The sequence below is a fragment of the Hyperolius riggenbachi genome, chromosome 4, assembly GCF_040937935.1.
Source record: "Hyperolius riggenbachi isolate aHypRig1 chromosome 4, aHypRig1.pri, whole genome shotgun sequence".
NCBI classification, from domain to species: Eukaryota; Metazoa; Chordata; class Amphibia; order Anura; family Hyperoliidae; genus Hyperolius; species Hyperolius riggenbachi.
In genome coordinates, this window is record NC_090649.1 from 8,458,422 (window position 1) to 8,483,283 (window position 24,862).

At 47.2% G+C, this 24,862-nt stretch overlaps 23 non-coding genes across 23 annotated transcripts; 8 read left to right on the forward strand and 15 right to left on the reverse strand.

The window, feature by feature from the left end:
- Positions 1–6: 6 nt before the first annotated feature.
- TRNAN-GUU (transfer RNA asparagine (anticodon GUU)) lies at positions 7–80 on the reverse strand. The gene has a single exon. It is a non-coding gene; the product is annotated as a tRNA-Asn (tRNA).
- Positions 81–1,069: 989 nt separating this feature from the next.
- TRNAG-UCC (transfer RNA glycine (anticodon UCC)) lies at positions 1,070–1,141 on the forward strand. Its single transcript has one exon. It is a non-coding gene; the product is annotated as a tRNA-Gly (tRNA).
- A 497-nt stretch (positions 1,142–1,638) lies between these two features.
- Positions 1,639–1,712, reverse strand: TRNAN-GUU (transfer RNA asparagine (anticodon GUU)). The gene has a single exon. It is a non-coding gene; the product is annotated as a tRNA-Asn (tRNA).
- Positions 1,713–3,275: 1,563 nt separating this feature from the next.
- TRNAN-GUU (transfer RNA asparagine (anticodon GUU)) lies at positions 3,276–3,349 on the reverse strand. The gene has a single exon. It is a non-coding gene; the product is annotated as a tRNA-Asn (tRNA).
- A 989-nt stretch (positions 3,350–4,338) lies between these two features.
- On the forward strand, positions 4,339–4,410 carry TRNAG-UCC (transfer RNA glycine (anticodon UCC)). The gene has a single exon. It is a non-coding gene; the product is annotated as a tRNA-Gly (tRNA).
- A 497-nt stretch (positions 4,411–4,907) lies between these two features.
- On the reverse strand, positions 4,908–4,981 carry TRNAN-GUU (transfer RNA asparagine (anticodon GUU)). The gene has a single exon. It is a non-coding gene; the product is annotated as a tRNA-Asn (tRNA).
- Positions 4,982–6,544: 1,563 nt separating this feature from the next.
- On the reverse strand, positions 6,545–6,618 carry TRNAN-GUU (transfer RNA asparagine (anticodon GUU)). The gene has a single exon. It is a non-coding gene; the product is annotated as a tRNA-Asn (tRNA).
- A 1,561-nt stretch (positions 6,619–8,179) lies between these two features.
- On the reverse strand, positions 8,180–8,253 carry TRNAN-GUU (transfer RNA asparagine (anticodon GUU)). Its single transcript has one exon. It is a non-coding gene; the product is annotated as a tRNA-Asn (tRNA).
- A 989-nt stretch (positions 8,254–9,242) lies between these two features.
- On the forward strand, positions 9,243–9,314 carry TRNAG-UCC (transfer RNA glycine (anticodon UCC)). Its single transcript has one exon. It is a non-coding gene; the product is annotated as a tRNA-Gly (tRNA).
- Positions 9,315–9,811: 497 nt separating this feature from the next.
- TRNAN-GUU (transfer RNA asparagine (anticodon GUU)) lies at positions 9,812–9,885 on the reverse strand. Its single transcript has one exon. It is a non-coding gene; the product is annotated as a tRNA-Asn (tRNA).
- Positions 9,886–11,448: 1,563 nt separating this feature from the next.
- TRNAN-GUU (transfer RNA asparagine (anticodon GUU)) lies at positions 11,449–11,522 on the reverse strand. Its single transcript has one exon. It is a non-coding gene; the product is annotated as a tRNA-Asn (tRNA).
- Positions 11,523–12,513: 991 nt separating this feature from the next.
- TRNAG-UCC (transfer RNA glycine (anticodon UCC)) lies at positions 12,514–12,585 on the forward strand. Its single transcript has one exon. It is a non-coding gene; the product is annotated as a tRNA-Gly (tRNA).
- A 497-nt stretch (positions 12,586–13,082) lies between these two features.
- Positions 13,083–13,156, reverse strand: TRNAN-GUU (transfer RNA asparagine (anticodon GUU)). The gene has a single exon. It is a non-coding gene; the product is annotated as a tRNA-Asn (tRNA).
- Positions 13,157–14,705: 1,549 nt separating this feature from the next.
- TRNAN-GUU (transfer RNA asparagine (anticodon GUU)) lies at positions 14,706–14,779 on the reverse strand. The gene has a single exon. It is a non-coding gene; the product is annotated as a tRNA-Asn (tRNA).
- Positions 14,780–15,763: 984 nt separating this feature from the next.
- On the forward strand, positions 15,764–15,835 carry TRNAG-UCC (transfer RNA glycine (anticodon UCC)). The gene has a single exon. It is a non-coding gene; the product is annotated as a tRNA-Gly (tRNA).
- A 497-nt stretch (positions 15,836–16,332) lies between these two features.
- TRNAN-GUU (transfer RNA asparagine (anticodon GUU)) lies at positions 16,333–16,406 on the reverse strand. The gene has a single exon. It is a non-coding gene; the product is annotated as a tRNA-Asn (tRNA).
- Positions 16,407–17,960: 1,554 nt separating this feature from the next.
- Positions 17,961–18,034, reverse strand: TRNAN-GUU (transfer RNA asparagine (anticodon GUU)). The gene has a single exon. It is a non-coding gene; the product is annotated as a tRNA-Asn (tRNA).
- A 2,042-nt stretch (positions 18,035–20,076) lies between these two features.
- TRNAG-UCC (transfer RNA glycine (anticodon UCC)) lies at positions 20,077–20,148 on the forward strand. Its single transcript has one exon. It is a non-coding gene; the product is annotated as a tRNA-Gly (tRNA).
- A 497-nt stretch (positions 20,149–20,645) lies between these two features.
- Positions 20,646–20,719, reverse strand: TRNAN-GUU (transfer RNA asparagine (anticodon GUU)). The gene has a single exon. It is a non-coding gene; the product is annotated as a tRNA-Asn (tRNA).
- Positions 20,720–21,703: 984 nt separating this feature from the next.
- Positions 21,704–21,775, forward strand: TRNAG-UCC (transfer RNA glycine (anticodon UCC)). The gene has a single exon. It is a non-coding gene; the product is annotated as a tRNA-Gly (tRNA).
- A 497-nt stretch (positions 21,776–22,272) lies between these two features.
- TRNAN-GUU (transfer RNA asparagine (anticodon GUU)) lies at positions 22,273–22,346 on the reverse strand. The gene has a single exon. It is a non-coding gene; the product is annotated as a tRNA-Asn (tRNA).
- A 991-nt stretch (positions 22,347–23,337) lies between these two features.
- Positions 23,338–23,409, forward strand: TRNAG-UCC (transfer RNA glycine (anticodon UCC)). Its single transcript has one exon. It is a non-coding gene; the product is annotated as a tRNA-Gly (tRNA).
- Positions 23,410–23,906: 497 nt separating this feature from the next.
- On the reverse strand, positions 23,907–23,980 carry TRNAN-GUU (transfer RNA asparagine (anticodon GUU)). Its single transcript has one exon. It is a non-coding gene; the product is annotated as a tRNA-Asn (tRNA).
- Positions 23,981–24,862: the final 882 nt, after the last annotated feature.

Consider the following 24,862-nt stretch of genomic DNA (forward strand, 5'->3'; position numbering starts at 1 on the left):
AAAGGCCGTCCCTGGGTGGGCTTGAACCACCAACCTTTCGGTTAACAGCCGAACGCGCTAACCGATTGCGCCACAGAGACTGTGCCTGCAGTTGTTGCTAAATGATTTTATGGGGATGTATGTGTGTCTTGTGGAGTGAGGAAGTAAGTCTGCTCCAAGAAGTTTAACGCCACTTTTTCCCACAATGAAGCATTCACTGTATGGCAGCAGAGTGGCGCAGCGGAAGCGTGCTGGGCCCATAACCCAGAGGTCGATGGATCAAAACCATCCTCTGCTAGGTGTACGTTGGTTTTTATACCTTGCTTACCATATGGGCCAATTGTCGGCCATAGCCCCTTAAGAGAAAGTGTCATTAGGGCCTTGCTGTAACATAGATAGTAGTGTAACTATTTCAACTAATGTACCCTTCTTAAACTTGAAGGTTGAATACAAACAGAAGCAGAGTGGCGCAGCGGAAGCGTGCTGGGCCCATAACCCAGAGGTCGATGGATCGAAACCATCCTCTGCTAGGCATGAATTCATTTTTGCACCTTGCCTTATCGCATGGGCAAAACGGTTTCCATTGCCCTGTAAGAGAAAGTGTAATAAGGGCCCTGCTGTAACGTACATATTAGGGTAGCTAAGACTACTCCTGGGCCGTTCTTGTAGTTGAAGAGATGGGTGAACTGTGACACCGCACTTAAAAAAAAAAAAAAAAAAAAAAAAAAAACAGCAAACAGAGAAGCTTCCCCATATTGGAGCATTGGATTTGGTCAAGTCTTAAGCCAATGTGTTGTAGGGCACAAGTAAGCTTTGGGTTAGCAGGAATGGTTGCATGGCCACCTAGCTTTTCATCCTTCCCACCCTTGCCCTGGAATCTTCCAGACTTCAAATTGCTGTCCTTTGCTGTGTGTGTTGCACCAGCATCATCCAGGGGGGCACATGATCTTTCTGAAGTCTTGAATTGAAGTCTGTAAGCAGTATCACCATGTGTCCCACTGCTTACATCTAGCAAAGTAGGCAAATAAGCAAGCTCATTTTTCTCTTGGGTGTATTGCAATGGTACATGCTAGGCGAGTTTCAGCATGTAGCGTTGGTGGTATAGTGGTGAGCATAGCTGCCTTCCAAGCAGTTGACCCGGGTTCGATTCCCGGCCAACGCATGAGAGCTTGCTTTTGGCACCCTACAATTCCATGGAAGACAAGACCAAGACAAGATCTCTGAACAGTTAGGACATCCTGCACCTGCTCAGTCTCTGGAGAGGTTCCATTCCGGTGCAGCAGACTCTACGCCAGCTTAAAGTTCTTTCTAAATGGTCAACACTTAATGCAGACACTCTATAATGTTCTAAACAAATAGCTAGCAAGGCACTAAGGCGAGTCTGTCCTTGGGTGGGCTTGAACTGCCTTTCTTTGGCTTGACAGCCGTCGCCAGGCTTTGGGTTCGATCCCCGGCTAATACTTTACTGCTGCTTCTGGGGTACAGAAAACTTCATTTGGTCACAGACACTGCCAGGGATGTCTGTTGTATCACTAAGACATGAACTTGATGCTGCTCACCCTTTTCATGAACGTGAATGAGATTCCAACGTGTCTCAAATGAATCTACATGGCTATCTGGGGTTCTCTTCGGACAACTGTTGAACACAAAAGGAAAGGCCGTCCCTGGGTGGGCTTGAACCACCAACCTTTCGGTTAACAGCCGAACGCGCTAACCGATTGCGCCACAGAGACTGTGCCTGCAGTTGTTGCTAAATGATTTTATGGGGATGTATGTGTGTCTTGTGGAGTGAGGAAGTAAGTCTGCTCCAAGAAGTTTAACGCCACTTTTTCCCACAATGAAGCATTCACTGTATGGCAGCAGAGTGGCGCAGCGGAAGCGTGCTGGGCCCATAACCCAGAGGTCGATGGATCGAAACCATCCTCTGCTAGGTGTACGTTGGTTTTTATACCTTGCTTACCATATGGGCCAATTGTCGGCCATAGCCCCTTAAGAGAAAGTGTCATTAGGGCCTTGCTGTAACATAGATAGTAGTGTAACTATTTCAACTAATGTACCCTTCTTAAACTTGAAGGTTGAATACAAACAGAAGCAGAGTGGCGCAGCGGAAGCGTGCTGGGCCCATAACCCAGAGGTCGATGGATCGAAACCATCCTCTGCTAGGCATGAATTCATTTTTGCACCTTGCTTTATCGCATGGGCAAAACGGTTTCCATTGCCCTGTAAGAGAAAGTGTAATAAGGGCCCTGCTGTAACGTACATATTAGGGTAGCTAAGACTACTCCTGGGCCGTTCTTGTAGTTGAAGAGATGGGTGAACTGTGACACCGCACTTAAAAAAAAAAAAAAAAAAAAAAAAAAAAAAAAACAGCAAACAGAGAAGCTTCCCCATATTGGAGCATTGGATTTGGTCAAGTCTTAAGCCAATGTGTTGTAGGGCACAAGTAAGCTTTGGGTTAGCAGGAATGGTTGCATGGCCACCTAGCTTTTCATCCTTCCCACCCTTGCCCTGGAATCTTCCAGACTTCAAATTGCTGTCCTTTGCTGTGTGTGTTGCACCAGCATCATCCAGGGGGGCACATGATCTTTCTGAAGTCTTGAATTGAAGTCTGTAAGCAGTATCACCATGTGTCCCACTGCTTACATCTAGCAAAGTAGGCAAATAAGCAAGCTCATTTTTCTCTTGGGTATATTGCAATGGTACATGCTAGGCGAGTTTCAGCATGTAGCGTTGGTGGTATAGTGGTGAGCATAGCTGCCTTCCAAGCAGTTGACCCGGGTTCGATTCCCAGCCAACACATGTGAGCTTGCTTTTGGCACCCTACAATTCCATGGAAGACAAGACCAAGACAAGATCTCTGAACAGTTAGGACATCCTGCACCTGCTCAGTCTCTGGAGAGGTTCCATTCCGGTGCAGCAGACTCTACGCCAGCTTAAAGTTCTTTCTAAATGGTCAACACTTAATGCAGACACTCTATAATGTTCTAAACAAATAGCTAGCAAGGCACTAAGGCGAGCCTGTCCTTGGGTGGGCTTGAACTGCCTTTCTTTGGCTTGACAGCCGTCGCCAGGCTTTGGGTTCGATCCCCGGCTAATACTTTACTGCTGCTTCTGGGGTACAGAAAACTTCATTTGGTCACAGACACTGCCAGGGATGTCTGTTGTATCACTAAGACATGAACTTGATGCTGCTCACCCTTTTCATGAACGTGAATGAGATTCCAACGTGTCTCAAATGAATCTACATGGCTATCTGGGGTTCTCTTCGGACAACTGTTGAACACAAAAGGAAAGGCCGTCCCTGGGTGGGCTTGAACCACCAACCTTTCGGTTAACAGCCAAACGCGCTAACCGATTGCGCCACAGAGACTGTGCCTGCAGTTGTTGCTAAATGATTTTATGGGGATGTATGTGTGTCTTGTGGAGTGAGGAAGTAAGTCTGCTCCAAGAAGTTTAACGCCACTTTTTCCCACAATGAAGCATTCACTGTATGGCAGCAGAGTGGCGCAGCGGAAGCGTGCTGGGCCCATAACCCAGAGGTCGATGGATCGAAACCATCCTCTGCTAGGTGTACGTTGGTTTTTATACCTTGCTTACCATATGGGCCAATTGTCGGCCATAGCCCCTTAAGAGAAAGTGTCATTAGGGCCTTGCTGTAACATAGATAGTAGTGTAACTATTTCAACTAATGTACCCTTCTTAAACTTGAAGGTTGAATACAAACAGAAGCAGAGTGGCGCAGCGGAAGCGTGCTGGGCCCATAACCCAGAGGTCGATGGATCGAAACCATCCTCTGCTAGGCATGAATTCATTTTTGCACCTTGCCTTATCGCATGGGCAAAACGGTTTCCATTGCCCTGTAAGAGAAAGTGTAATAAGGGCCCTGCTGTAACGTACATATTAGGGTAGCTAAGACTACTCCTGGGCCGTTCTTGTAGTTGAAGAGATGGGTGAACTGTGACACCGCACTTAAAAAAAAAAAAAAAAAAAAAAAAAAAACAGCAAACAGAGAAGCTTCCCCATATTGGAGCATTGGATTTGGTCAAGTCTTAAGCCAATGTGTTGTAGGGCACAAGTAAGCTTTGGGTTAGCAGGAATGGTTGCATGGCCACCTAGCTTTTCATCCTTCCCACCCTTGCCCTGGAATCTTCCAGACTTCAAATTGCTGTCCTTTGCTGTGTGTGTTGCACCAGCATCATCCAGGGGGGCACATGATCTTTCTGAAGTCTTGAATTGAAGTCTGTAAGCAGTATCACCATGTGTCCCACTGCTTACATCTAGCAAAGTAGGCAAATAAGCAAGCTCATTTTTCTCTTGGGTGTATTGCAATGGTACATGCTAGGCGAGTTTCAGCATGTAGCGTTGGTGGTATAGTGGTGAGCATAGCTGCCTTCCAAGCAGTTGACCCGGGTTCGATTCCCGGCCAACGCATGAGAGCTTGCTTTTGGCACCCTACAATTCCATGGAAGACAAGACCAAGACAAGATCTCTGAACAGTTAGGACATCCTGCACCTGCTCAGTCTCTGGAGAGGTTCCATTCCGGTGCAGCAGACTCTACGCCAGCTTAAAGTTCTTTCTAAATGGTCAACACTTAATGCAGACACTCTATAATGTTCTAAACAAATAGCTAGCAAGGCACTAAGGCGAGCCTGTCCTTGGGTGGGCTTGAACTGCCTTTCTTTGGCTTGACAGCCGTCGCCAGGCTTTGGGTTCGATCCCCGGCTAATACTTTACTGCTGCTTCTGGGGTACAGAAAACTTCATTTGGTCACAGACACTGCCAGGGATGTCTGTTGTATCACTAAGACATGAACTTGATGCTGCTCACCCTTTTCATGAACGTGAATGAGATTCCAACGTGTCTCAAATGAATCTACATGGCTATCTGGGGTTCTCTTCGGACAACTGTTGAACACAAAAGGAAAGGCCGTCCCTGGGTGGGCTTGAACCACCAACCTTTCGGTTAACAGCCGAACGCGCTAACCGATTGCGCCACAGAGACTGTGCCTGCAGTTGTTGCTAAATGATTTTATGGGGATGTATGTGTGTCTTGTGGAGTGAGGAAGTAAGTCTGCTCCAAGAAGTTTAACGCCACTTTTTCCCACAATGAAGCATTCACTGTATGGCAGCAGAGTGGCGCAGCGGAAGCGTGCTGGGCCCATAACCCAGAGGTCGATGGATCGAAACCATCCTCTGCTAGGTGTACGTTGGTTTTTATACCTTGCTTACCATATGGGCCAATTGTCGGCCATAGCCCCTTAAGAGAAAGTGTCATTAGGGCCTTGCTGTAACATAGATAGTAGTGTAACTATTTCAACTAATGTACCCTTCTTAAACTTGAAGGTTGAATACAAACAGAAGCAGAGTGGCGCAGCGGAAGCGTGCTGGGCCCATAACCCAGAGGTCGATGGATCGAAACCATCCTCTGCTAGGCATGAATTCATTTTTGCACCTTGCTTTATCGCATGGGCAAAACGGTTTCCATTGCCCTGTAAGAGAAAGTGTAATAAGGGCCCTGCTGTAACGTACATATTAGGGTAGCTAAGACTACTCCTGGGCCGTTCTTGTAGTTGAAGAGATGGGTGAACTGTGACACCGCACTTAAAAAAAAAAAAAAAAAAAAAAAAAAAAAAAAACAGCAAACAGAGAAGCTTCCCCATATTGGAGCATTGGATTTGGTCAAGTCTTAAGCCAATGTGTTGTAGGGCACAAGTAAGCTTTGGGTTAGCAGGAATGGTTGCATGGCCACCTAGCTTTTCATCCTTCCCACCCTTGCCCTGGAATCTTCCAGACTTCAAATTGCTGTCCTTTGCTGTGTGTGTTGCACCAGCATCATCCAGGGGGGCACATGATCTTTCTGAAGTCTTGAATTGAAGTCTGTAAGCAGTATCACCATGTGTCCCACTGCTTACATCTAGCAAAGTAGGCAAATAAGCAAGCTCATTTTTCTCTTGGGTATATTGCAATGGTACATGCTAGGCGAGTTTCAGCATGTAGCGTTGGTGGTATAGTGGTGAGCATAGCTGCCTTCCAAGCAGTTGACCCGGGTTCGATTCCCAGCCAACACATGTGAGCTTGCTTTTGGCACCCTACAATTCCATGGAAGACAAGACCAAGACAAGATCTCTGAACAGTTAGGACATCCTGCACCTGCTCAGTCTCTGGAGAGGTTCCATTCCGGTGCAGCAGACTCTACGCCAGCTTAAAGTTCTTTCTAAATGGTCAACACTTAATGCAGACACTCTATAATGTTCTAAACAAATAGCTAGCAAGGCACTAAGGCGAGCCTGTCCTTGGGTGGGCTTGAACTGCCTTTCTTTGGCTTGACAGCCGTCGCCAGGCTTTGGGTTCGATCCCCGGCTAATACTTTACTGCTGCTTCTGGGGTACAGAAAACTTCATTTGGTCACAGACACTGCCAGGGATGTCTGTTGTATCACTAAGACATGAACTTGATGCTGCTCACCCTTTTCATGAACGTGAATGAGATTCCAACGTGTCTCAAATGAATCTACATGGCTATCTGGGGTTCTCTTCGGACAACTGTTGAACACAAAAGGAAAGGCCGTCCCTGGGTGGGCTTGAACCACCAACCTTTCGGTTAACAGCCAAACGCGCTAACCGATTGCGCCACAGAGACTGTGCCTGCAGTTGTTGCTAAATGATTTTATGGGGATGTATGTGTGTCTTGTGGAGTGAGGAAGTAAGTCTGCTCCAAGAAGTTTAACGCCACTTTTTCCCACAATGAAGCATTCACTGTATGGCAGCAGAGTGGCGCAGCGGAAGCGTGCTGGGCCCATAACCCAGAGGTCGATGGATCGAAACCATCCTCTGCTAGGTGTACGTTGGTTTTTATACCTTGCTTACCATATGGGCCAATTGTCGGCCATAGCCCCTTAAGAGAAAGTGTCATTAGGGCCTTGCTGTAACATAGATAGTAGTGTAACTATTTCAACTAATGTACCCTTCTTAAACTTGAAGGTTGAATACAAACAGAAGCAGAGTGGCGCAGCGGAAGCGTGCTGGGCCCATAACCCAGAGGTCGATGGATCGAAACCATCCTCTGCTAGGCATGAATTCATTTTTGCACCTTGCTTTATCGCATGGGCAAAACGGTTTCCATTGCCCTGTAAGAGAAAGTGTAATAAGGGCCCTGCTGTAACGTACATATTAGGGTAGCTAAGACTACTCCTGGGCCGTTCTTGTAGTTGAAGAGATGGGTGAACTGTGACACCGCACTTAAAAAAAAAAAAAAAAAAAAAAAAAAAAACAGCAAACAGAGAAGCTTCCCCATATTGGAGCATTGGATTTGGTCAAGTCTTAAGCCAATGTGTTGTAGGGCACAAGTAAGCTTTGGGTTAGCATGAATGGTTGCATGGCCACCTAGCTTTTCATCCTTCCCACCCTTGCCCTGGAATCTTCCAGACTTCAAATTGCTGTCCTTTGCTGTGTGTGTGTTGCACCAGCATCATCCAGGGGGGCACATGATCTTTCTGAAGTCTTGAATTGAAGTCTGTAAGCAGTATCACCATGTGTCCCACTGCTTACATCTAGCAAAGTAGGCAAATAAGCAAGCTCATTTTTCTCTTGGGTATATTGCAATGGTACATGCTAGGCGAGTTTCAGCATGTAGCGTTGGTGGTATAGTGGTGAGCATAGCTGCCTTCCAAGCAGTTGACCCGGGTTCGATTCCCAGCCAACACATGTGAGCTTGCTTTTGGCACCCTACAATTCCATGGAAGACAAGACCAAGACAAGATCTCTGAACAGTTAGGACATCCTGCACCTGCTCAGTCTCTGGAGAGGTTCCATTCCGGTGCAGCAGACTCTACGCCAGCTTAAAGTTCTTTCTAAATGGTCAACACTTAATGCAGACACTCTATAATGTTCTAAACAAATAGCTAGCAAGGCACTAAGGCGAGCCTGTCCTTGGGTGGGCTTGAACTGCCTTTCTTTGGCTTGACAGCCGTCGCCAGGCTTTGGGTTCGATCCCCGGCTAATACTTTACTGCTGCTTCTGGGGTACAGAAAACTTCATTTGGTCACAGACACTGCCAGGGATGTCTGTTGTATCACTAAGACATGAACTTGATGCTGCTCACCCTTTTCATGAACGTGAATGAGATTCCAACGTGTCTCAAATGAATCTACATGGCTATCTGGGGTTCTCTTCGGACAACTGTTGAACACAAAAGGAAAGGCCGTCCCTGGGTGGGCTTGAACCACCAACCTTTCGGTTAACAGCCAAACGCGCTAACCGATTGCGCCACAGAGACTGTGCCTGCAGTTGTTGCTAAATGATTTTATGGGGATGTATGTGTGTCTTGTGGAGTGAGGAAGTAAGTCTGCTCCAAGAAGTTTAACGCCACTTTTTCCCACAATGAAGCATTCACTGTATGGCAGCAGAGTGGCGCAGCGGAAGCGTGCTGGGCCCATAACCCAGAGGTCGATGGATCGAAACCATCCTCTGCTAGGTGTACGTTGGTTTTTATACCTTGCTTACCATATGGGCCAATTGTCGGCCATAGCCCCTTAAGAGAAAGTGTCATTAGGGCCTTGCTGTAACATAGATAGTAGTGTAACTATTTCAACTAATGTACCCTTCTTAAACTTGAAGGTTGAATACAAACAGAAGCAGAGTGGCGCAGCGGAAGCGTGCTGGGCCCATAACCCAGAGGTCGATGGATCGAAACCATCCTCTGCTAGGCATGAATTCATTTTTGCACCTTGCCTTATCGCATGGGCAAAACGGTTTCCATTGCCCTGTAAGAGAAAGTGTAATAAGGGCCCTGCTGTAACGTACATATTAGGGTAGCTAAGACTACTCCTGGGCCGTTCTTGTAGTTGAAGAGATGGGTGAACTGTGACACCGCACTTAAAAAAAAAAAAAAAAAAAAAAAAAAAACAGCAAACAGAGAAGCTTCCCCATATTGGAGCATTGGATTTGGTCAAGTCTTAAGCCAATGTGTTGTAGGGCACAAGTAAGCTTTGGGTTAGCAGGAATGGTTGCATGGCCACCTAGCTTTTCATCCTTCCCACCCTTGCCCTGGAATCTTCCAGACTTCAAATTGCTGTCCTTTGCTGTGTGTGTTGCACCAGCATCATCCAGGGGGGCACATGATCTTTCTGAAGTCTTGAATTGAAGTCTGTAAGCAGTATCACCATGTGTCCCACTGCTTACATCTAGCAAAGTAGGCAAATAAGCAAGCTCATTTTTCTCTTGGGTGTATTGCAATGGTACATGCTAGGCGAGTTTCAGCATGTAGCGTTGGTGGTATAGTGGTGAGCATAGCTGCCTTCCAAGCAGTTGACCCGGGTTCGATTCCCGGCCAACGCATGAGAGCTTGCTTTTGGCACCCTACAATTCCATGGAAGACAAGACCAAGACAAGATCTCTGAACAGTTAGGACATCCTGCACCTGCTCAGTCTCTGGAGAGGTTCCATTCCGGTGCAGCAGACTCTACGCCAGCTTAAAGTTCTTTCTAAATGGTCAACACTTAATGCAGACACTCTATAATGTTCTAAACAAATAGCTAGCAAGGCGCTAAGGCGAGCCTGTCCTTGGGTGGGCTTGAACTGCCTTTCTTTGGCTTGACAGCCGTCGCCAGGCTTTGGGTTCGATCCCCGGCTAATACTTTACTGCTGCTTCTGGGGTACAGAAAACTTCATTTGGTCACAGACACTGCCAGGGATGTCTGTTGTATCACTAAGACATGAACTTGATGCTGCTCACCCTTTTCATGAACGTGAATGAGATTCCAACGTGTCTCAAATGAATCTACATGGCTATCTGGGGTTCTCTTCGGACAACTGTTGAACACAAAAGGAAAGGCCGTCCCTGGGTGGGCTTGAACCACCAACCTTTCGGTTAACAGCCGAACGCGCTAACCGATTGCGCCACAGAGACTGTGCCTGCAGTTGTTGCTAAATGATTTTATGGGGATGTATGTGTGTCTTGTGGAGTGAGGAAGTAAGTCTGCTCCAAGAAGTTTAACGCCACTTTTTCCCACAATGAAGCATTCACTGTATGGCAGCAGAGTGGCGCAGCGGAAGCGTGCTGGGCCCATAACCCAGAGGTCGATGGATCGAAACCATCCTCTGCTAGGTGTACGTTGGTTTTTATACCTTGCTTACCATATGGGCCAATTGTCGGCCATAGCCCCTTAAGAGAAAGTGTCATTAGGGCCTTGCTGTAACATAGATAGTAGTGTAACTATTTCAACTAATGTACCCTTCTTAAACTTGAAGGTTGAATACAAACAGAAGCAGAGTGGCGCAGCGGAAGCGTGCTGGGCCCATAACCCAGAGGTCGATGGATCGAAACCATCCTCTGCTAGGCATGAATTCATTTTTGCACCTTGCTTTATCGCATGGGCAAAACGGTTTCCATTGCCCTGTAAGAGAAAGTGTAATAAGGGCCCTGCTGTAACGTACATATTAGGGTAGCTAAGACTACTCCTGGGCCGTTCTTGTAGTTGAAGAGATGGGTGAACTGTGACACCGCACTTAAAAAAAAAAAAAAAAAAAAAAAAAAAAAAAAACAGCAAACAGAGAAGCTTCCCCATATTGGAGCATTGGATTTGGTCAAGTCTTAAGCCAATGTGTTGTAGGGCACAAGTAAGCTTTGGGTTAGCAGGAATGGTTGCATGGCCACCTAGCTTTTCATCCTTCCCACCCTTGCCCTGGAATCTTCCAGACTTCAAATTGCTGTCCTTTGCTGTGTGTGTTGCACCAGCATCATCCAGGGGGGCACATGATCTTTCTGAAGTCTTGAATTGAAGTCTGTAAGCAGTATCACCATGTGTCCCACTGCTTACATCTAGCAAAGTAGGCAAATAAGCAAGCTCATTTTTCTCTTGGGTATATTGCAATGGTACATGCTAGGCGAGTTTCAGCATGTAGCGTTGGTGGTATAGTGGTGAGCATAGCTGCCTTCCAAGCAGTTGACCCGGGTTCGATTCCCAGCCAACACATGTGAGCTTGCTTTTGGCACCCTACAATTCCATGGAAGACAAGACCAAGACAAGATCTCTGAACAGTTAGGACATCCTGCACCTGCTCAGTCTCTGGAGAGGTTCCATTCCGGTGCAGCAGACTCTACGCCAGCTTAAAGTTCTTTCTAAATGGTCAACACTTAATGCAGACACTCTATAATGTTCTAAACAAATAGCTAGCAAGGCACTAAGGCGAGCCTGTCCTTGGGTGGGCTTGAACTGCCTTTCTTTGGCTTGACAGCCGTCGCCAGGCTTTGGGTTCGATCCCCGGCTAATACTTTACTGCTGCTTCTGGGGTACAGAAAACTTCATTTGGTCACAGACACTGCCAGGGATGTCTGTTGTATCACTAAGACATGAACTTGATGCTGCTCACCCTTTTCATGAACGTGAATGAGATTCCAACGTGTCTCAAATGAATCTACATGGCTATCTGGGGTTCTCTTCGGACAACTGTTGAACACAAAAGGAAAGGCCGTCCCTGGGTGGGCTTGAACCACCAACCTTTCGGTTAACAGCCAAACGCGCTAACCGATTGCGCCACAGAGACTGTGCCTGCAGTTGTTGCTAAATGATTTTATGGGGATGTATGTGTGTCTTGTGGAGTGAGGAAGTAAGTCTGCTCCAAGAAGTTTAACGCCACTTTTTCCCACAATGAAGCATTCACTGTATGGCAGCAGAGTGGCGCAGCGGAAGCGTGCTGGGCCCATAACCCAGAGGTCGATGGATCGAAACCATCCTCTGCTAGGTGTACGTTGGTTTTTATACCTTGCTTACCATATGGGCCAATTGTCGGCCATAGCCCCTTAAGAGAAAGTGTCATTAGGGCCTTGCTGTAACATAGATAGTAGTGTAACTATTTCAACTAATGTACCCTTCTTAAACTTGAAGGTTGAATACAAACAGAAGCAGAGTGGCGCAGCGGAAGCGTGCTGGGCCCATAACCCAGAGGTCGATGGATCGAAACCATCCTCTGCTAGGCATGAATTCATTTTTGCACCTTGCTTTATCGCATGGGCAAAACGGTTTCCATTGCCCTGTAAGAGAAAGTGTAATAAGGGCCCTGCTGTAACGTACATATTAGGGTAGCTAAGACTACTCCTGGGCCGTTCTTGTAGTTGAAGAGATGGGTGAACTGTGACACCGCACTTAAAAAAAAAAAAAAAAAAAAAAAAAAAACAGCAAACAGAGAAGCTTCCCCATATTGGAGCATTGGATTTGGTCAAGTCTTAAGCCAATGTGTTGTAGGGCACAAGTAAGCTTTGGGTTAGCATGAATGGTTGCATGGCCACCTAGCTTTTCATCCTTCCCACCCTTGCCCTGGAATCTTCCAGACTTCAAATTGCTGTCCTTTGCTGTGTGTGTGTTGCACCAGCATCATCCAGGGGGGCACATGATCTTTCTGAAGTCTTGAATTGAAGTCTGTAAGCAGTATCACCATGTGTCCCACTGCTTACATCTAGCAAAGTAGGCAAATAAGCAAGCTCATTTTTCTCTTGGGTATATTGCAATGGTACATGCTAGGCGAGTTTCAGCATGTAGCGTTGGTGGTATAGTGGTGAGCATAGCTGCCTTCCAAGCAGTTGACCCGGGTTCGATTCCCGGCCAACGCATGTGAGCTTGCTTTTGGCACCCTACAATTCCATGGAAGACAAGACCAAGACAAGATCTCTGAACAGTTAGGACATCCTGCACCTGCTCAGTCTCTGGAGAGGTTCCATTCCGGTGCAGCAGACTCTACGCCAGCTTAAAGTTCTTTCTAAATGGTCAACACTTAATGCAGACACTCTATAATGTTCTAAACAAATAGCTAGCAAGGCACTAAGGCGAGCCTGTGCTTGGGTGGGCTTGAACTGCCTTTCTTTGGCTTGACAGCCGTCGCCAGGCTTTGGGTTCGATCCCCGGCTAATACTTTACTGCTGCTTCTGGGGTACAGAAAACTTCATTTGGTCACAGACACTGCCAGGGATGTCTGTTGTATCACTAAGACATGAACTTGATGCTGCTCACCCTTTTCATGAACGTGAATGAGATTCCAACGTGTCTCAAATGAATCTACATGGCTATCTGGGGTTCTCTTCGGACAACTGTTGAACACAAAAGGAAAGGCCGTCCCTGGGTGGGCTTGAACCACCAACCTTTCGGTTAACAGCCGAACGCGCTAACCGATTGCGCCACAGAGACTGTGCCTGCAGTTGTTGCTAAATGATTTTATGGGGATGTATGTGTGTCTTGTGGAGTGAGGAAGTAAGTCTGCTCCAAGAAGTTTAACGCCACTTTTTCCCACAATGAAGCATTCACTGTATGGCAGCAGAGTGGCGCAGCGGAAGCGTGCTGGGCCCATAACCCAGAGGTCGATGGATCGAAACCATCCTCTGCTAGGTGTACGTTGGTTTTTATACCTTGCTTACCATATGGGCCAATTGTCGGCCATAGCCCCTTAAGAGAAAGTGTCATTAGGGCCTTGCTGTAACATAGATAGTAGTGTAACTATTTCAACTAATGTACCCTTCTTAAACTTGAAGGTTGAATACAAACAGAAGCAGAGTGGCGCAGCGGAAGCGTGCTGGGCCCATAACCCAGAGGTCGATGGATCGAAACCATCCTCTGCTAGGCATGAATTCATTTTTGCACCTTGCTTTATCGCATGGGCAAAACGGTTTCCATTGCCCTGTAAGAGAAAGTGTAATAAGGGCCCTGCTGTAACGTACATATTAGGGTAGCTAAGACTACTCCTGGGCCGTTCTTGTAGTTGAAGAGATGGGTGAACTGTGACACCGCACTTAAAAAAAAAAAAAAAAAAACAGCAAACAGAGAAGCTTCCCCATATTGGAGCATTGGATTTGGTCAAGTCTTAAGCCAATGTGTTGTAGGGCACAAGTAAGCTTTGGGTTAGCAGGAATGGTTGCATGGCCACCTAGCTTTTCATCCTTCCCACCCTTGCCCTGGAATCTTCCAGACTTCAAATTGCTGTCCTTTGCTGTGTGTGTTGCACCAGCATCATCCAGGGGGGCACATGATCTTTCTGAAGTCTTGAATTGAAGTCTGTAAGCAGTATCACCATGTGTCCCACTGCTTACATCTAGCAAAGTAGGCAAATAAGCAAGCTCATTTTTCTCTTGGGTATATTGCAATGGTACATGCTAGGCGAGTTTCAGCATGTAGCGTTGGTGGTATAGTGGTGAGCATAGCTGCCTTCCAAGCAGTTGACCCGGGTTCGATTCCCAGCCAACACATGTGAGCTTGCTTTTGGCACCCTACAATTCCATGGAAGACAAGACCAAGACAAGATCTCTGAACAGTTAGGACATCCTGCACCTGCTCAGTCTCTGGAGAGGTTCCATTCCGGTGCAGCAGACTCTACGCCAGCTTAAAGTTCTTTCTAAATGGTCAACACTTAATGCAGACACTCTATAATGTTCTAAACAAATAGCTAGCAAGGCACTAAGGCGAGCCTGTCCTTGGGTGGGCTTGAACTGCCTTTCTTTGGCTTGACAGCCGTCGCCAGGCTTTGGGTTCGATCCCCGGCTAATACTTTACTGCTGCTTCTGGGGTACAGAAAACTTCATTTGGTCACAGACACTGCCAGGGATGTCTGTTGTATCACTAAGACATGAACTTGATGCTGCTCACCCTTTTCATGAACGTGAATGAGATTCCAACGTGTCTCAAATGAATCTACATGGCTATCTGGGGTTCTCTTCGGACAACTGTTGAACACAAAAGGAAAGGCCGTCCCTGGGTGGGCTTGAACCACCAACCTTTCGGTTAACAGCCAAACGCGCTAACCGATTGCGCCACAGAGACTGTGCCTGCAGTTGTTGCTAAATGATTTTATGGGGATGTATGTGTGTCTTGTGGAGTGAGGAAGTAAGTCTGCTCCAAGAAGTTTAACGCCACTTTTTCCCACAATGAAGCATTCACTGTATGGCAGCAGAGTGGCGCAGCGGAAGCGTGCTGGGCCCATAACCCAGAGGTCGATGGATCGAAACCATCCTCTGCTAGGTGTACGTTGGTTTTTATACCTTGCTTACCATATGGGCCAATTGTCGGCCATAGCCCCTTAAGAGAAAGTGTCATTAGGGCCTTGCTGTAACATAGATAGTAGTGTAACTATTTCAACTAATGTACCCTTCTTAAACTTGAAGGTTGAATACAAACAGAAGCAGAGTGGCGCAGCGGAAGCGTGCTGGGCCCATAACCCAGAGGTCGATGGATCGAAACCATCCTCTGCTAGGCATGAATTCATTTTTGCACCTTGCTTTATCGCATGGGCAAAACGGTTTCCATTGCCCTGTAAGAGAAAGTGTAATAAGGGCCCTGCTGTAACGTACATATTAGGGTAGCTAAGACTACTCCTGGGCCGTTCTTGTAGTTGAAGAGATGGGTGAACTGTGACACCGCACTTAAAAAAAAAAAAAAAAAAAAACAGCAAACAGAGAAGCTTCCCCATATTGGAGCATTGGATTTGGTCAAGTCTTAAGCCAATGTGTTGTAGGGCACAAGTAAGCTTTGGGTTAGCATGAATGGTTGCATGGCCACCTAACTTTTCATCCTTCCCACCCTTGCCCTGGAATCTTCCAGACTTCAAATTGCTGTCCTTTGCTGTGTGTGTGTTGCACCAGCATCATCCAGGGGGGCACATGATCTTTCTGAAGTCTTGAATTGAAGTCTGTAAGCAGTATCACCATGTGTCCCACTGCTTACATCTAGCAAAGTAGGCAAATAAGCAAGCTCATTTTTCTCTTGGGTATATTGCAATGGTACATGCTAGGCGAGTTTCAGCATGTAGCGTTGGTGGTATAGTGGTGAGCATAGCTGCCTTCCAAGCAGTTGACCCGGGTTCGATTCCCGGCCAACGCATGTGAGCTTGCTTTTGGCACCCTACAATTCCATGGAAGACAAGACCAAGACAAGATCTCTGAACAGTTAGGACATCCTGCACCTGCTCAGTCTCTGGAGAGGTTCCATTCCGGTGCAGCAGACTCTACGCCAGCTTAAAGTTCTTTCTAAATGGTCAACACTTAATGCAGACACTCTATAATGTTCTAAACAAATAGCTAGCAAGGCACTAAGGCGAGCCTGTCCTTGGGTGGGCTTGAACTGCCTTTCTTTGGCTTGACAGCCGTCGCCAGGCTTTGGGTTCGATCCCCGGCTAATACTTTACTGCTGCTTCTGGGGTACAGAAAACTTCATTTGGTCACAGACACTGCCAGGGATGTCTGTTGTATCACTAAGACATGAACTTGATGCTGCTCACCCTTTTCATGAACGTGAATGAGATTCCAACGTGTCTCAAATGAATCTACATGGCTATCTGGGGTTCTCTTCGGACAACTGTTGAACACAAAAGGAAAGGCCGTCCCTGGGTGGGCTTGAACCACCAACCTTTCGGTTAACAGCCGAACGCGCTAACCGATTGCGCCACAGAGACTGTGCCTGCAGTTGTTGCTAAATGATTTTATGGGGATGTATGTGTGTCTTGTGGAGTGAGGAAGTAAGTCTGCTCCAAGAAGTTTAACGCCACTTTTTCCCACAATGAAGCATTCACTGTATGGCAGCAGAGTGGCGCAGCGGAAGCGTGCTGGGCCCATAACCCAGAGGTCGATGGATCGAAACCATCCTCTGCTAGGTGTACGTTGGTTTTTATACCTTGCTTACCATATGGGCCAATTGTCGGCCATAGCCCCTTAAGAGAAAGTGTCATTAGGGCCTTGCTGTAACATAGATAGTAGTGTAACTATTTCAACTAATGTACCCTTCTTAAACTTGAAGGTTGAATACAAACAGAAGCAGAGTGGCGCAGCGGAAGCGTGCTGGGCCCATAATCCAGAGGTCGATGGATCGAAACCATCCTCTGCTAGGCATGAATTCATTTTTGCACCTTGCTTTATCGCATGGGCAAAACGGTTTCCATTGCCCTGTAAGAGAAAGTGTAATAAGGGCCCTGCTGTAACGTACATATTAGGGTAGCTAAGACTACTCCTGGGCCGTTCTTGTAGTTGAAGAGATGGGTGAACTGTGACACCGCACTTAAAAAAAAAAAAAAAAAAAAAAAACAGCAAACAGAGAAGCTTCCCCATATTGGAGCATTGGATTTGGTCAAGTCTTAAGCCAATGTGTTGTAGGGCACAAGTAAGCTTTGGGTTAGCAGGAATGGTTGCATGGCCACCTAGCTTTTCATCCTTCCCACCCTTGCCCTGGAATCTTCCAGACTTCAAATTGCTGTCCTTTGCTGTGTGTGTTGCACCAGCATCATCCAGGGGGGCACATGATCTTTCTGAAGTCTTGAATTGAAGTCTGTAAGCAGTATCACCATGTGTCCCACTGCTTACATCTAGCAAAGTAGGCAAATAAGCAAGCTCATTTTTCTCTTGGGTATATTGCAATGGTACATGCTAGGCGAGTTTCAGCATGTAGCGTTGGTGGTATAGTGGTGAGCATAGCTGCCTTCCAAGCAGTTGACCCGGGTTCGATTCCCAGCCAACACATGTGAGCTTGCTTTTGGCACCCTACAATTCCATGGAAGACAAGACCAAGACAAGATCTCTGAACAGTTAGGACATCCTGCACCTGCTCAGTCTCTGGAGAGGTTCCATTCCGGTGCAGCAGACTCTACGCCAGCTTAAAGTTCTTTCTAAATGGTCAACACTTAATGCAGACACTCTATAATGTTCTAAACAAATAGCTAGCAAGGCACTAAGGCGAGCCTGTCCTTGGGTGGGCTTGAACTGCCTTTCTTTGGCTTGACAGCCGTCGCCAGGCTTTGGGTTCGATCCCCGGCTAATACTTTACTGCTGCTTCTGGGGTACAGAAAACTTCATTTGGTCACAGACACTGCCAGGGATGTCTGTTGTATCACTAAGACATGAACTTGATGCTGCTCACCCTTTTCATGAACGTGAATGAGATTCCAACGTGTCTCAAATGAATCTACATGGCTATCTGGGGTTCTCTTCGGACAACTGTTGAACACAAAAGGAAAGGCCGTCCCTGGGTGGGCTTGAACCACCAACCTTTCGGTTAACAGCCAAACGCGCTAACCGATTGCGCCACAGAGACTGTGCCTGCAGTTGTTGCTAAATGATTTTATGGGGATGTATGTGTGTCTTGTGGAGTGAGGAAGTAAGTCTGCTCCAAGAAGTTTAACGCCACTTTTTCCCACAATGAAGCATTCACTGTATGGCAGCAGAGTGGCGCAGCGGAAGCGTGCTGGGCCCATAACCCAGAGGTCGATGGATCGAAACCATCCTCTGCTAGGTGTACGTTGGTTTTTATACCTTGCTTACCATATGGGCCAATTGTCGGCCATAGCCCCTTAAGAGAAAGTGTCATTAGGGCCTTGCTGTAACATAGATAGTAGTGTAACTATTTCAACTAATGTACCCTTCTTAAACTTGAAGGTTGAATACAAACAGAAGCAGAGTGGCGCAGCGGAAGCGTGCTGGGCCCATAACCCAGAGGTCGATGGATCGAAACCATCCTCTGCTAGGCATGAATTCATTTTTGCACCTTGCTTTATCGCATGGGCAAAACGGTTTCCATTGCCCTGTAAGAGAAAGTGTAATAAGGGCCCTGCTGTAACGTACATATTAGGGTAGCTAAGACTACTCCTGGGCCGTTCTTGTAGTTGAAGAGATGGGTGAACTGTGACACCGCACTTAAAAAAAAAAAAAAAAAAAAAAAAAAAAACAGCAAACAGAGAAGCTTCCCCATATTGGAGCATTGGATTTGGTCAAGTCTTAAGCCAATGTGTTGTAGGGCACAAGTAAGCTTTGGGTTAGCATGAATGGTTGCATGGCCACCTAGCTTTTCATCCTTCCCACCCTTGCCCTGGAATCTTCCAGACTTCAAATTGCTGTCCTTTGCTGTGTGTGTGTTGCACCAGCATCATCCAGGGGGGCACATGATCTTTCTGAAGTCTTGAATTGAAGTCTGTAAGCAGTATCACCATGTCAGAATCAGAATCAGAATCAGAATCAGAATCAATTTATTTCGCCAAGTACAACGGGAGTTGTACCCGGAATTATTTTTGGCACATACAGGGTCGGTGATGGTACGGTACAGTATCAGACATGCAGTAGATTGAAAAACATACACATGCAGCATAGTATACAAGAGTAGGCATATACAAAGCAACACGGCATATACAAAGCATATACAAAGCATATACAAAGCATATACAAGCATATACAAAGCAGCAAAACTGGGGGGGTCCTAGTGCTGTGTGAGTGGAGCTGCCTGCCTCCTTGGCGGCGCTCACCGACTCCACAGCAGCTCGGGTGCCCCCGTAATGTCCGACAGTACATAGAGAAGGAGAGAGCAGAAGGAAGAAAGGGAGAGAGAAGGAATAAAGAGAGAGAGAGAGAGAGAGAGAGAGAAGAAGAAGGATTATTAGGCTAGAGAAAGACACAGGGTTCAAAAAGTCCTGCTATCCAGCTGGTTGATGGAGTGGCTGGGGGGTCCCATGGCACGAATCTATCCCCCGGCTGCAGCTTAGAGGCATTTTGAGCAGGGGGGACCCGGTGGTGGAGGGCAGGAGGTTCCTTTGGAGACCCCTTAGGATTGCAGTGTCCCCAGTTAGTGTCCCTGCATGTGCTTGAGGTTGCTGGCTCCCTAACTACCCTGGTAGCGGCGGCGGTGTTTTACCCGATGCGGAGGTCTGGCCCGATGCGGTGGTCTGGGCCACGTGGGTGGCGGCCTCAGGTGATGCAGCACCGGCGGTGTTTAACCCGATGCGGAGGTCTGGCCCGATGCGGTGGTCTGGGCCACGTGGGTGGCGGCCTCAGCTGATGCAGCTCCGGAGGTGGCTTGGCGATGAGGTGCCTTCCATAGTTATGGCGGTGGCTGGAGGGGGCTGGCTCGGGGCAGCAGTCGTGCGGCGATGAGAGCACGGGCGTTCGAACAGCTGTTCAGCTGTGTGTGAGCCAAGGTCTCCCGACCGGCAGGGTGGCCAGTGACGGCATCGTCCTCCGTGGCTGGAAACGTGGGGGGACAGGGGCATGTGTCCCACTGCTTACATCTAGCAAAGTAGGCAAATAAGCAAGCTCATTTTTCTCTTGGGTATATTGCAATGGTACATGCTAGGCGAGTTTCAGCATGTAGCGTTGGTGGTATAGTGGTGAGCATAGCTGCCTTCCAAGCAGTTGACCCGGGTTCGATTCCCGGCCAACGCATGTGAGCTTGCTTTTGGCACCCTACAATTCCATGGAAGACAAGACCAAGACAAGATCTCTGAACAGTTAGGACATCCTGCACCTGCTCAGTCTCTGGAGAGGTTCCATTCCGGTGCAGCAGACTCTACGCCAGCTTAAAGTTCTTTCTAAATGGTCAACACTTAATGCAGACACTCTATAATGTTCTAAACAAATAGCTAGCAAGGCACTAAGGCGAGCCTGTCCTTGGGTGGGCTTGAACTGCCTTTCTTTGGCTTGACAGCCGTCGCCAGGCTTTGGGTTCGATCCCCGGCTAATACTTTACTGCTGCTTCTGGGGTACAGAAAACTTCATTTGGTCACAGACACTGCCAGGGATGTCTGTTGTATCACTAAGACATGAACTTGATGCTGCTCACCCTTTTCATGAACGTGAATGAGATTCCAACGTGTCTCAAATGAATCTACATGGCTATCTGGGGTTCTCTTCGGACAACTGTTGAACACAAAAGGAAAGGCCGTCCCTGGGTGGGCTTGAACCACCAACCTTTCGGTTAACAGCCGAACGCGCTAACCGATTGCGCCACAGAGACTGTGCCTGCAGTTGTTGCTAAATGATTTTATGGGGATGTATGTGTGTCTTGTGGAGTGAGGAAGTAAGTCTGCTCCAAGAAGTTTAACGCCACTTTTTCCCACAATGAAGCATTCACTGTATGGCAGCAGAGTGGCGCAGCGGAAGCGTGCTGGGCCCATAACCCAGAGGTCGATGGATCGAAACCATCCTCTGCTAGGTGTACGTTGGTTTTTATACCTTGCTTACCATATGGGCCAATTGTCGGCCATAGCCCCTTAAGAGAAAGTGTCATTAGGGCCTTGCTGTAACATAGATAGTAGTGTAACTATTTCAACTAATGTACCCTTCTTAAACTTGAAGGTTGAATACAAACAGAAGCAGAGTGGCGCAGCGGAAGCGTGCTGGGCCCATAACCCAGAGGTCGATGGATCGAAACCATCCTCTGCTAGGCATGAATTCATTTTTGCACCTTGCTTTATCGCATGGGCAAAACGGTTTCCATTGCCCTGTAAGAGAAAGTGTAATAAGGGCCCTGCTGTAACGTACATATTAGGGTAGCTAAGACTACTCCTGGGCCGTTCTTGTAGTTGAAGAGATGGGTGAACTGTGACACCGCACTTAAAAAAAAAAAAAAAAAAAAACAGCAAACAGAGAAGCTTCCCCATATTGGAGCATTGGATTTGGTCAAGTCTTAAGCCAATGTGTTGTAGGGCACAAGTAAGCTTTGGGTTAGCATGAATGGTTGCATGGCCACCTAGCTTTTCATCCTTCCCACCCTTGCCCTGGAATCTTCCAGACTTCAAATTGCTGTCCTTTGCTGTGTGTGTGTTGCACCAGCATCATCCAGGGGGGCACATGATCTTTCTGAAGTCTTGAATTGAAGTCTGTAAGCAGTATCACCATGTGTCCCACTGCTTACATCTAGCAAAGTAGGCAAATAAGCAAGCTCATTTTTCTCTTGGGTATATTGCAATGGTACATGCTAGGCGAGTTTCAGCATGTAGCGTTGGTGGTATAGTGGTGAGCATAGCTGCCTTCCAAGCAGTTGACCCGGGTTCGATTCCCGGCCAACGCATGTGAGCTTGCTTTTGGCACCCTACAATTCCATGGAAGACAAGACCAAGACAAGATCTCTGAACAGTTAGGACATCCTGCACCTGCTCAGTCTCTGGAGAGGTTCCATTCCGGTGCAGCAGACTCTACGCCAGCTTAAAGTTCTTTCTAAATGGTCAACACTTAATGCAGACACTCTATAATGTTCTAAACAAATAGCTAGCAAGGCACTAAGGCGAGCCTGTCCTTGGGTGGGCTTGAACTGCCTTTCTTTGGCTTGACAGCCATCGCCAGGCTTTGGGTTCGATCCCCGGCTAATACTTTACTGCTGCTTCTGGGGTACAGAAAACTTCATTTGGTCACAGACACTGCCAGGGATGTCTGTTGTATCACTAAGACATGAACTTGATGCTGCTCACCCTTTTCATGAACGTGAATGAGATTCCAACGTGTCTCAAATGAATCTACATGGCTATCTGGGGTTCTCTTCGGACAACTGTTGAACACAAAAGGAAAGGCTGTCCCTGGGTGGGCTTGAACCACCAACCTTTCGGTTAACAGCCGAACGCGCTAACCGATTGCGCCACAGAGACTGTGCCTGCAGTTGTTGCTAAATGATTTTATGGGGATGTATGTGTGTCTTGTGGAGTGAGGAAGTAAGTCTGCTCCAAGAAGTTTAACGCCACTTTTTCCCACAATGAAGCATTCACTGTATGGCAGCAGAGTGGCGCAGCGGAAGCGTGCTGGGCCCATAACCCAGAGGTCGATGGATCGAAACCATCCTCTGCTAGGTGTACGTTGGTTTTTATACCTTGCTTACCATATGGGCCAATTGTCGGCCATAGCCCCTTAAGAGAAAGTGTCATTAGGGCCTTGCTGTAACATAGATAGTAGTGTAACTATTTCAACTAATGTACCCTTCTTAAACTTGAAGGTTGAATACAAACAGAAGCAGAGTGGCGCAGCGGAAGCGTGCTGGGCCCATAACCCAGAGGTCGATGGATCGAAACCATCCTCTGCTAGGCATGAATTCATTTTTGCACCTTGCTTTATCGCATGGGCAAAACGGTTTCCATTGCCCTGTAAGAGAAAGTGTAATAAGGGCCCTGCTGTAACGTACATATTAGGGTAGCTAAGACTACTCCTGGGCCGTTCTTGTAGTTGAAGAGATGGGTGAACTGTGACACCGCACTTAAAAAAAAAAAAAAAAAAAAAAAAAAAACAGCAAACAGAGAAGCTTCCCCATATTGGAGCATTGGATTTGGTCAAGTCTTAAGCCAATGTGTTGTAGGGCACAAGTAAGCTTTGGGTTAGCATGAATGGTTGCATGGCCACCTAGCTTTTCATCCTTCCCACCCTTGCCCTGGAATCTTCCAGACTTCAAATTGCTGTCCTTTGCTGTGTGTGTGTTGCACCAGCATCATCCAGGGGGGCACATGATCTTTCTGAAGTCTTGAATTGAAGTCTGTAAGCAGTATCACCATGTGTCCCACTGCTTACATCTAGCAAAGTAGGCAAATAAGCAAGCTCATTTTTCTCTTGGGTATATTGCAATGGTACATGCTAGGCGAGTTTCAGCATGTAGCGTTGGTGGTATAGTGGTGAGCATAGCTGCCTTCCAAGCAGTTGACCCGGGTTCGATTCCCGGCCAACACATGTGAGCTTGCTTTTGGCACCCTACAATTCCATGGAAGACAAGACCAAGACAAGATCTCTGAACAGTTAGGACATCCTGCACCTGCTCAGTCTCTGGAGAGGTTCCATTCCGGTGCAGCAGACTCTACGCCAGCTTAAAGTTCTTTCTAAATGGTCAACACTTAATGCAGACACTCTATAATGTTCTAAACAAATAGCTAGCAAGGCACTAAGGCGAGCCTGTCCTTGGGTGGGCTTGAACTGCCTTTCTTTGGCTTGACAGCCGTCGCCAGGCTTTGGGTTCGATCCCCGGCTAATACTTTACTGCTGCTTCTGGGGTACAGAAAACTTCATTTGGTCACAGACACTGCCAGGGATGTCTGTTGTATCACTAAGACATGAACTTGATGCTGCTCACCCTTTTCATGAACGTGAATGAGATTCCAACGTGTCTCAAATGAATCTGCATGGCTATCTGGGGTTCTCTTCGGACAACTGTTGAACACAAAAGGAAAGGCCGTCCCTGGGTGGGCTTGAACCACCAACCTTTCGGTTAACAGCCGAACGCGCTAACCGATTGCGCCACAGAGACTGTGCCTGCAGTTGTTGCTAAATGATTTTATGGGGATGTATGTGTGTCTTGTGGAGTGAGGAAGTAAGTCTGCTCCAAGAAGTTTAACGCCACTTTTTCCCACAATGAAGCATTCACTGTATGGCAGCAGAGTGGCGCAGCGGAAGCGTGCTGGGCCCATAACCCAGAGGTCGATGGATCGAAACCATCCTCTGCTAGGTGTACGTTGGTTTTTATACCTTGCTTACCATATGGGCCAATTGTCGGCCATAGCCCCTTAAGAGAAAGTGTCATTAGGGCCTTGCTGTAACATAGATAGTAGTGTAACTATTTCAACTAATGTACCCTTCTTAAACTTGAAGGTTGAATACAAACAGAAGCAGAGTGGCGCAGCGGAAGCGTGCTGGGCCCATAATCCAGAGGTCGATGGATCGAAACCATCCTCTGCTAGGCATGAATTCATTTTTGCACCTTGCTTTATCGCATGGGCAAAACGGTTTCCATTGCCCTGTAAGAGAAAGTGTAATAAGGGCCCTGCTGTAACGTACATATTAGGGTAGCTAAGACTACTCCTGGGCCGTTCTTGTAGTTGAAGAGATGGGTGAACTGTGACACCGCACTTAAAAAAAAAAAAAAAAAAAAAAAAAAAAACAGCAAACAGAGAAGCTTCCCCATATTGGAGCATTGGATTTGGTCAAGTCTTAAGCCAATGTGTTGTAGGGCACAAGTAAGCTTTGGGTTAGCATGAATGGTTGCATGGCCACCTAGCTTTTCATCCTTCCCACCCTTGCCCTGGAATCTTCCAGACTTCAAATTGCTGTCCTTTGCTGTGTGTGTGTTGCACCAGCATCATCCAGGGGGGCACATGATCTTTCTGAAGTCTTGAATTGAAGTCTGTAAGCA